Source organism: Eurosta solidaginis, chromosome 4 (assembly GCF_040869045.1).
Source record: "Eurosta solidaginis isolate ZX-2024a chromosome 4, ASM4086904v1, whole genome shotgun sequence".
NCBI lineage: Eukaryota > Metazoa > Arthropoda > Insecta > Diptera > Tephritidae > Eurosta > Eurosta solidaginis.
The window spans coordinates 3,305,855-3,317,406 of NC_090322.1; the positions used below are offsets into that span (position 1 = coordinate 3,305,855).

The following is an 11,552-nucleotide window of genomic DNA, read 5'->3' on the forward strand; positions in this document are numbered from 1 at the left end:
CTGCCATTGAAATAAAATGTCATTATGGGTAATGAGTGGTCAATTGAACGTACGATGCGGACAATAATGGCACTTAGATCAGTTTTTTTTTTTTTTGCTTTCTCTTTGAATGAGAAGGAAATTCGTAAATGGTGGGTAGAAACTGCATTCCAAACTAAAATTCACAAAGGAAAGAACATAAGTAGAGAGAACAGAGAATGGCAGAATTGAATATATTTACCACGCTGTTAACTGTGACCCTAATTTGGAACCTTTCGACCGCAAAAAAGCAGGGCCTGGCAAAGAATAAATGAAAGCCATCAAGAAGCACAAAGCCTCTAAATCCATGAGGTCGGATGGCCTCGCCGTGATAATGCAAAAACAACTGGGTTGACTGTTAGGTTTGTTAGTTATCTAACGAATGTCCTCAACTTGTCTGTAGCCAGTTTTATTACTCTTGGGCCGCACACTGTTGTTTTTGTTGTAGCGCACTGTCACCAATTACAGCTCAAACTCGAAACCTGCTACAAATATGATATATACATACTTAGGCTTATTTACCAAGCGAGGGTCTAGCAAATTTTCTTACGGGAAGAGGGGATAGGAGGACATAGAATTATGTTCTAGTATATAACAGTTGTATTTATGGATCGTACCGAATCTATATACGGCAAAGAACCATTATTATTGCTAACACTCGATATCCTCCTAAAAGGCAAAAAGGAAATGTCCTTTTCGCAACTAAAACAAGAATCAATAAAATCCACGGACTTGAAGAAAAAAGATGGCTGTCAGCTACCCTAAACTATTGGGTTTCACATTCGATAGCCGAGGCATATTCTGGCCGCAGCAGACAGCAAATTACATAGGCGAAAAACACAAGTCTATAGACCAGCCAGTCATGATCGACGTTAAGAGACACAAACTGAAAGATGCAGCAAACATGCAGGGCAACGTACTCAGGACCACAAAGGGTTATCTTCTTTTGATGCCTGAATAGCAACTACACACATTCAAGATCAAAATGAGATTCGAAACCTGCAGTTTGTGTTAAATAGACGGATAGAAACCAGCAGACAACTTCTTGACGCAATCCCCTTTCCTAGTAGCATAAAGAGACATGTTTGAAAGCATTATGTTCAGATCTCCGAAAGGCCTTCAGCGATATCCAAAAATTCCATTCAATCATTCAGCGAAGCAATCTGCTCTAACAAAAACTTCACGATAATCCCGCCTTTTCCAAGCTGCCATTTCCTGAGGAGTTCAATTAGACGATTTGGTAACAATCTTCAGAGAAGGCGTGCCGATCAAGCAGGTATGGTATTGTTACAACAAGAGAGAAAAAGGAACAGTAGCAATAAAACAGTAAAAACTTAAACGGCAGCTGAAGGACTACATTGGCGACAGCCCAAACAGAGTAGAAGCAGCATAAAGAGTTTGGTTGCCTACGAATGTTCCTAAAGACTTTTTGACTTGTCATTTTCGTTTGATTTCATTTCCATTGATGTGCGTAAATGCCAATTAATCACATCTGTTTGGCTGCTGTTTGTTGGCGTTGTCAATATTGACTGCCGATATAGGAAACAGAAAAATAAAATTATTAAGAGCTTAGAAACGAGGCCACCTTAAATATGTCGAAAACACTTCGAAGGGCACACAACACTCAATAAAAGCAGCAGCGGCGGCAGCAGAAAAAAATTAAAAATTATGAAAAAATCCAGGGTGTCGTTGCCAATAAGCAGCGCTTTGTTGATATTTTTAATATTCGCGGAGAAACGGTGAAAAATTGGTACCCATTGCCTATGCGCCTTAAGGTATGCTATACTTTTTTTAAATTTCTATCCTTCATGTAAATGTGTGTGTGTATATTAACACATTATTAGTGGTTGGCCTTTTGATTTCCTTTAACCTCAGGTAGTACGAGTTGTTGTTGTTGCAATTAATAATTTAATAGATTCGAGGCGGCAAGTGAAATTAGAAATTAACCCAGCCGCTCTTGACTTGCACGCCTAGTTTGACGTGGTATCGTATGTGCTGCCGTGCGGTTATAAATTGATAAGACACTAGCAAAATAGAGCAACAACAATCATAAGAAAATTTAATGCTCGTTAGTATAAACGCTTCACAAAACCGCTGACTTTACAGCCGACAAACAAATAAAATGTAAGGCGCGATAACCTCCGAAGAGATCTAAGGCCGAGCTTCTCTTCCAATTTGCGTCGTGCTCCTCTTGATTTTCCCTACAAATTGGCCGGACGGGACCTACATGTTTTATGCCGACTCCGAACGGCATCTGCAAAGCAGATGAGTTTTCACTGAGAGCTTTTCATGGCAGAAATACACCCGGAGTGCTTGCCAAACACTGCCGAGGGGCGACCCCGCTTAGAAAAATTTTCTTCTAATTGAAAAATCTTATTTCTAAAATTTTGATGTTGCTTTGCCCGGGAGTTGAACCCAGGGCATACGGTGTGATAGGCGGAGCACGCTACCATCACACCACGGTGGCCGCCCAGCCGACAAACAACGCCCTCTAAATATCGTCACCATGCCCTCCCCACCACCTTAGCGTGTCAAGGCAAATTTTATGTATATACAAAATCAAGTGTATGTATACATACACATATTCTTATATATGTATGTATATATGTACACAAGTAAGAAAACTTGCATTTGCCGCCACTGCTTTCTTTTCTAGGTTAAGTAACTAAATTACTGTTAAGTTTTAACAAAAATCATTGCCTGCAGCTGCAAAATGTGGAAGAACTAAATTCCCTTTTCCGTGGTAATACAAACGCGCACATGCACAAGCGTCTAATTCTATGGAAACCTCCAGCGTGGCAACGCACACCAGACGCTAAGCCTACGCCGAATAGCATAGCGCTTACACGAAATTTTAACAGCTGCCAGCGGCCGTACCCCTGCTGTCTGTCGAATGCATTCTATAGAGTGCGTGCGGACCAACTGCCAAACTCTAAGTGGGTAAATAGGGCGTGTGCGGAGGGCAGAGCTGCCGCAGCAGCAATTTTTACTTTCTGAGGCTTTTTTGTTTCAAACACTCGTTTTTCGCAGTCGTCGCTGCCACCACCGCACCGCGCCTCGCTCTCTTCAATTTTCGCAGCTACACATAGGTGATTTTTCTTATTCCTCTTCTTGTGCCACTACCTTTTTTTTGCAAAAAATTTGTTGGTTTATATTAGATTTAAAAAATTTTTAAATATTTTTTCCACAAAACTAAAATATTCAGCAATTTGCATTTGAGCTTCACACACGCGCACAAACCGAAAATACATAGCGAGCGTATTTTTTAGTGCACATGCATATTTTTTTACTTCAGAAAATTTTCCAAAATTTCTATAAAAATGCTATTGGAAAATAACGCATACGCGACGTCATTTTCCATTTCGTGTACGTTTCCGTTAAACTTCTGCGCGTTACTGAGCAAATTTTCATGGCACACAAAATTGTCAAACCGCCGTCGCTAACGATAGAGCAACAGCTCACACGAATAGCCAGGACGAACACACACGGTTGTACAACTCAGCTGTGGGAGCAGTCTTCGAGTTCGTAAATTGGTTCACTTTCATATGTGAGAGCAGATTTGGAGCGTGAGAACAGCGCAAACGAGATGCTGTGTTAGAGCTGAATGCGAGCACCGACAGACTTGGAAGATTTTGTAGAATTCGCGCTCTTGCAGGATATGGTTTTTTTTTTTAGCAGTCACCCACTTGGTGTGGCATTTAATACAGTTTATGTAAGTCTCCCACAAGGATAACAAAGCAATACTTTTGCAAACGAATGCCAACAGATGCTAAAAGGATATTATATTAATATGATCTCAAAAACATAAAACTTATGTATAGATATGCCGGACTTGTTTTGGATTAAGTGCCCATGCAGTTCTTAGCCTTAAATTAGACAATCAAAAGTTAAGGTGAATTGGCAGTATGAATCTAAAAGTGAACCCTGATGATATTCAATGAACTTCTATGGGTGTTTTGGAATTAACAGAAAGCTTCTTTGCTGTTCTTCCCCTATAAAAAAAACGTCTTCCATATACGACGAAAGTTCTTAAAGTACTACATTGCGGCTTTTGTGGCTGTTTAGTAGTATAGTGAAAAGTCTAGGTAAAAGTTTTAGCTAGCATTATCATTATTTATTTCCCTTTAACCACCTAGAAGATTTTCTAGTCGATAACTGACCTTAATTGGTATCACCGTCTTTCTTCACCTGTTTCTTCCAATTCTTATGCTGCCAAATTTCAGGCACAAGGAACACTTTCTAAATCAAGCATCTTCATCCATCCTAGCCACATATGCTTATGCAGCACATCGTTGAACTTGAATTACAGGAAGACCCAAATTTGCCCGAAGAACTTTTTAGCCGAATACTTGAACGGCCATAGCATTTTTTTCGGTACCTTCCGTGGCTCCGAGTCAGGCAGTCAGAGGTAAGATGAGAAACTTATAGAGTCGTTTTTGTTAAAATTTTTTTTTTTTTACTTTTAAAATGTTCCCTTACGGCCCGATTCTTAGCGTTACCGGTAAAATAGTACCCAGAACATTATGTAACCGAAAATCGTTACCAATTGTTTTATTCACGATTCTGGCCAAAGTGGTAACGCTGTCATCACCGAAAAACTCACCAGTGTCTGTGGTGAAATTTAAAAGTTGGTTTTCTTCGCTTTACCCATGGCGGAACGATACAAGGTGTCAGCATGGGACAGCTGAATATAAACTTTTTTTATTTAATTTGATACATCAACTTCCGGCGCAGTACGATTTTGACATTTGTCCATCGAATTTACAAAAACGAAGTACATGGAATTTTTATATATGTTTGTAGGTATGTCACCATGCTGCCACCGTGTATGGTTCATCCATGGCTTTACCGAAAATGTGTCAATCGTAGATACGATGTTAACGAATAAACGGGACGATGTGTATATACATATGTGCATACATGCATACGTTTTTACATAGATATATTGTAATATATTCTGTGAAAGTACTTGGAAACAAATATGTATACCAAGAGGCAACACTTTTTTACTATTATGTTTACTTATTTACGCTCACAATTCTTTATTTTTCAGTATTGCCTTTTTCTAAACAACAGCTTTTGTGTGGTTACATCGATGTTACCACCTATTTTAGTGGGTAAACAATTATCCGGCTACTTTCGTGGGCAGAATACCAAATGGGTACAAAAGTTACCATATGAAGAAAGTTGCCGTGGTGAAGAAAGTTGTTACCACATTAGAATCAGGCTGTTAGTCAAAAGCAATTAAAACCAGGCTGATTCTGCAGTAATAGCGCTGTTTTCAGAATCACGTTTAAAGTGTCGAACATATTTTCCATAAGCCTTTTAAAAACTTTTTTTTAGCCGATGTATTCAGTCGTAAGGGATTAGCAAAGAGAAGTGGGCCACTTATAACTCAAACACGTTCTGTACTAAGGAAAGCAGCGCGCTATTGTTATTACTGCAAAAATGTTCCCGGTTTTGGAAGCCTTCCTTTATCCATCAATTTTTTTGATGGAATTTTCAAACATTATTTTATATCAGCCAGCATTTATAGCTCCATTCTGCATTATAAAATGAAAGACTAAAAATCAAAAAAGAAGAAACCCAGGAAGCATGTCATCTAGAATAGGATGCATAATATGCATTGATGCCATTTTAGCTATTTTATAGCTAGATTTAGCTATTTTTTTCGACGGTTAGCTATAGAATTTCGGGTTTAGCTATTAGCTATTTTTCAGCTATTTTTTTAATCGAGTTAGCTATTTTAGCTAAAAAAATTTTGTAATTTGCCAAATTATTTTCACAGAACTTTTTAGAATATAAATATCGACCGTGTGCACTCTGCCTTATGGCTATCAAATTGTTCAAAAGTTGGTAGTCTGGCATGCCCAATACATTTTTATTATATCGATTATTGGTATGTAATCGAATTGCTACTTCCAAATTTAATAGTCAATCTCTTATTCAAGTGCACTTTTTTTCATAATAGACCGTCGAAATGGAAAGGTATTACAAATTAGCCGTTTTTATGTTGAAATTCTTTGCTTATTACACCTTTTTATTTTAGGAATGACAGCAGCGATAGCAGCACTGACGAAGAGCCTTGTACAAATGAAAAGAGGTTGTATTTCCTTGGTGAATTGGTGCATTATTTTGTGTTTAATTTTTCACCTTAGAAAGTACAAGCAAGGCTTTCGATCATCTTGGTTGAAGGACAAACGATTTGAGAAGTGGATTAGCTACGATGGAGACAATATTGCTTGCAAATATTGTCACTGCATATTGAAGCCGAAGTTGTATGGCTTGTTTTTACATGCGAAAACTAAAAAACATGCAAATGCAATGTCTCCTTTTTCCCGGGATATACAACCACCTTTACCTTATCGATCAGTGAAGGTAAATAACAGCGTAGTAAAGGCAGAATTAGCAAATGCAGTTTATATTGCTGCACATACATTGATTTTATCTGTTGATCATCTGATACAAGACATATATTTGACGATAGTGAAACTGCAGCCAGTTTAAAGCTTGGTAGGAAAAAATGTAGCGCTGTCATAAAAAATGTATTATTTCCTCATTTCAAAAAATTATTAATGGATGACATTAAAACAAATAAATTTAGTCTGATAATAGACGAGTCAACTGACATTAGCGTGAAAAAGTATCTGGGTATTGTCATTCGTTACTATAGCGAAAGTTCCAAATAAATTATAAATACTTTTGTAAAATTAACTGAGCTAAAAGACTATACATCGGAGGGCATTGTTGAATCAATTCTTAAGTCGCTAGAATAGTACAATTTACGCATAGAAAATATGGTAGGTCTAGGAACGGGCAATGCTAATGTTATGACCGGTGTCAATAGAGGTATAATCGCTCGATTGAAAGGGCTCAATCCGAAAATAAAATTAGTACCATGTATTTGTCATTCGATACAGATAGCTATCTCTATCGCATCCAAAATTATTCCTAGTGAAATAGAATTTCTTGTGGCAGAAACGTATAATTGGTTTTCCAAGTCTTCTGCAAGAGAAAATCAATACAGAGCCATTTTTTCTGCCATTAATGCTGGACTGCAACCAATACAAATTGTCAGGGCAAAGTTATTGGCATCTCTTTATAATGATACTAATTTAGCATATCTTCAGTTTATATAGCCGCTGCTAAGCGAAGTTCAGAAAGTTAATAAATTATTCGAATCGAATGATGCAGATCCCGCAAAACTTTTTTCTGAGCTAGTTTTGTTGATCACTGATCTATGTAATCAAATAATATCTCCATGTAAAAATGTTGACCCTTAAGTTAATTGAGCAGCTACGTCAACGCCTACCACAGAATATCCAATCTTTAAAAAATATTGAGTTTTTTGCTATAAAAAATGCTTTAAATGCTGTGAAGCCCAAAATATTTGATACGTTTAAGGCAGAAAGGGGCTCTTTTAACGAAGATGAAATTACTGTTATAGAAATGCAATGGAAAAAACTAGATCCATATCCATGGCAAGACACCACTTTTACAGTAAAGTTTAGGATAGACGTAAGAGAGTTTAGAAATGACATTAATGAAAATCCTTTTGAGGAATTACAACAGTTCGTATTTAATTTGCTAATCCTACCGCTTAGTAATGCGGAAATAGAACGAAGTTTTTCTGTAATGAATTTAATAAAAACTAAGCAAAGGAATAGAATGCATATTTTGATGTTAAACTCTTTATTAACTATAAGATACGGTCTTAAAAGACTTGGAAAATGTTGTCATAACTGTAGTATACCTAGTGATCTCATAAAATCAATGAATTCAGGAAATATATACGATTCAACATGTGAATTAAACGAAGAAGATGATTTTGTTTTTGAACTGTGATTCAATTTCATTTTTGAATAAAACTTGAGTGATGTATATCAACTATTCGAGAATATAATTTATGTTACTATTACATTTTAATTTATGTGCATATGTACATATCGCTACCTTAAAGAATATTTTCCATGACTGAATTATTATTATTTTTTTTTTTTGCTTTATAATAATCTAGTAATTACAGACATACTTATGTGGTGTAATTTAATGTGAAATAAAGGCTTATTTAGCTATTTTAAAAAAAAAAAATTTTAGCTATTTTTTTTTTTGTCAATTTAGCTATAAGCTCCAAAAATTTCAGGCAACACTGATAATATTGTTAGTAAATAAAGAAGCAAAAAATCACAAAGGAACATGAACGGATCAAAATTTTTTCAATAATTGTAGTGATTTATGTTTAGAATCATAGCAGAGTAAAGTGTGTTTTTAGCCCCGGGCGTAATAGTCCATTAATTACTTACCTTACCTTTTTAGCAAATGATAATCATTAGATGCAATAATATACATTTTTCAATGCAAACTTTCCTGTTACTCTCGGAAATTTATGTCAAATGCTTGATAAAAATTGCTTAACACAATACCTCGGGGCGGCCATCACGGCCACGCTCATTTATTTTAACTCTCACTTCCTGACCAAGGTGCACTTAATCAAAGTCTAAGAAAGAGTTGGTATTTTAGCAGGCATTAACAGTTCAACGATTCAGGAGATGGCTAAAGATGCTCCGGCGAATTATAAGTGGGGCGCCCACTCCGTTGGTAATCTTGACTTTATTATGTACGCGAACAAAATCATTTAAACGGTTAAGCGCACAATAAGCAAGGTTGATAAAATGCATAAAATTTAACGGCAATAGTGCACTTATGAAGAATTCAACAGCGAAAAATGGAACGGAAATTGACTCTTTTTACTCGTTTAAAGATAGCCGTGAAAACTCGTTCAACGTGTAAATTTTTTATCTGCACATTTCCGACATTTTAAGGGAGAAAATCACTTTCTTTTTGATTTCCGTTACATCTTCAAAATCTAATCTACACAAATTAACTAAAATTTTTTATTAAATTGCACTAATTCACGCGTAATAAAACAAACAAAAACCGTAGGCAAATTTTCTGCCGCCACTTGTTCTCGTTGTTGCAATAAAACACATGATGGTGAAGAGTGTTGCCAACTGAGCATAAAAATATGTTTTAATTTTGCATTTATCTGCGCTTAATATACAAAGTGGCAGCTAAAGAAACACATTCATGTAATGGGGCAATGGGGCTATCGCTTTACAGATAAAAGTATTAACATTTACAATAACTTTGCTGAAATATTAAAAAACATTTTTTTAAGTCGCATTCCAGCATTCAATCTGTACATCCTTATGCAACACTGCGCCGCATTGATAGTAAACTGGCAGCGCTCAGAAGACAAGAATGGAGCCACAAAGAGGAACTCAGCAAAAAACGACAGAGATTAGTGATGGACGATACAGCGATTTTGAGCTATCAGTGAAAATAGCTATGGCGATTTTTGAATCACGGTTATTTTTTATAGCTATAGCTAAAGCGATGGCTTCAATTTAGTTTTAATAAGCGAAGGTTCAATTTGTATACTTGGATATAAAAAAGGAATGTTTAAGTTTGTTTACCGGAGTAGATTTTTAGTATACAGAATATATGAACCAAAAGTGGAAAAGAAAAAATATGTACATTTTATTGTAAACTGATATAATGTGAAATTAAATTTTTCTGAGATATTGTGATACAATATTACTAAATGGCTGACGACATTATGTTCAGTCTCGTATTACACCCAATGAAATGAAACTAGCGGAAATAGATGTCTATGCATCTTTATTTTATAAATTTTGGTAATTGAAAATGATTTGACTTTTAAATGTAAGATGAATCAATCCGAAATAAATCTGTATATGTGACACCATAAAAACATGATTTATTACTATTATTTTTATACTACACCAATGTATTCAGAAATACTCCGTATGAAATTATTCTGAAAGTTGTATTTGGCTGCATAATGTTTTTATAGTAAAGTGAAATGAAAAATGCAGAGCAAAAATATAGCAAATTCTTCAAACTATTATAAAAATAGTTTTTAACAGAAAATTAGCCACCCCATTTTTTAAAACTGCTAACGGCTACTGCCTAGAAGTAATAACGTAGGAATTACACAGGCAACCAATCTTAGACCACGTCTAAAGGCCTAGGTCTATTTGGCGTAATTTGTAATTAAAAACAAAAAAAAAAAACAGTCATTTAATCTTTTTTATACACTTCATGAAATATTTATATGAACGTGGACTTTTACAATTATCGCCGGGATTTGCATGCGTTTCATTTATGGGCTCATAAAATTGCCACATTTCACTTCTTTTTTTACTATAATTTGCTCTCATCTTTCACTCGGTATTAAAACGGATTTTTAATCAATTAATGCAACCAAATTTTCGCATCCAACCAGATCAAAACGTCGTTTATAAAAACATCAATCCAAAATAACGTCGCCTGAAAGAGCAAACTAGCTAAAAGTAAACACGACTGAGTGGATAAATATAGCTTCATGAAGAAATATCGCTATTGGCGAAATGCTGCCAAAATGCCAATCACTGATATATTTGGATAGCTACCCTGCAAAATCGTTGGATCATGTGGTCCAATGGAGTACTTACCATTATACTCCACTGTAATGCAGCAATGGCCAACCTCATGTTTCTACACGAACATATTGTAAGCCGATCATTGCTCGTTTTTAACGATTGTAATCACTACACGATGTTTAATGGACTGTGGGTACTCCATGGATTACTCTGATGTAATGAGGAGCTGGAGTATATGGTCTAGTCCTAGGACATCTCAATGTTAATTGGACCATATTTTTTGTATGAATTGTGGTTAATTTTGGATCACTCGGTTGGTCCATAGCGAGTACTCCATACATGCATGCATGGAGTACTCGCGATTTTGCAGGGTAGTAGCGATGAACGATATTTCACTATCGGTGATTGCATCGCCGCTATCACTATTCGTATTAAGGGCTCCGGCGATTAAAAACGACATTGACTGAATTTTTTTATGTGTGCATGTCGGGTATTTGACGCTTGCCCCGCGACTATCAAATAAAGAGCCATCAATCAGCATTTGCATTGAGAAAACGTAGCGTTCGGACCTGAATATGTCGTCATCGGATGATGATTTTTTTACTTGCAACTACAGCAGTTTTATTAAATAAAAAAGGAAAAAGAGCGATAAAAAGAAATTGTGGATGAAAACCTTGTACGCAAAACGTAATACATTGATAATTGTCAATAAATTTTAATATCAATTACTGTTCTTCCGCGCATTTGTTCATTTTGAATGTCAACACACACTAAATACAACACTGCTTTTTTGTCAATCACACCCCGCGCTATCAAATAAGCAAGCATCAAATGAAAAAATTTTAATTTTCATCAACGTGTAGCCGACAACAAATACGTGGGTCACGAAGCCACCCGACTGCACTAACCCACACAAAATTCCGTCAATCCCGTTGTTAATCGCCGGAGCCCTTTAGAATTTCATGCTGAAGGAAAATCGCCATCACTGATATATTTGGATAGAAATAGCTATCGCTATTAGCGATTTTTCATTCACGGCGATGCAATCACCAATAGCGAAATATCGTTCCATCACTAACAGAGAACAAA

At 36.1% G+C, this 11,552-nt stretch overlaps 1 protein-coding gene across 2 annotated transcripts in view; it reads right to left on the minus strand.

Annotated features, from left to right (window-relative positions):
* The window catches only part of sdt (stardust), a 449,266-nt gene that overhangs the window by 368,972 nt on the left and 68,742 nt on the right, over positions 1-11,552 (minus strand). The gene's annotated exons all lie outside the window — the stretch shown is intronic.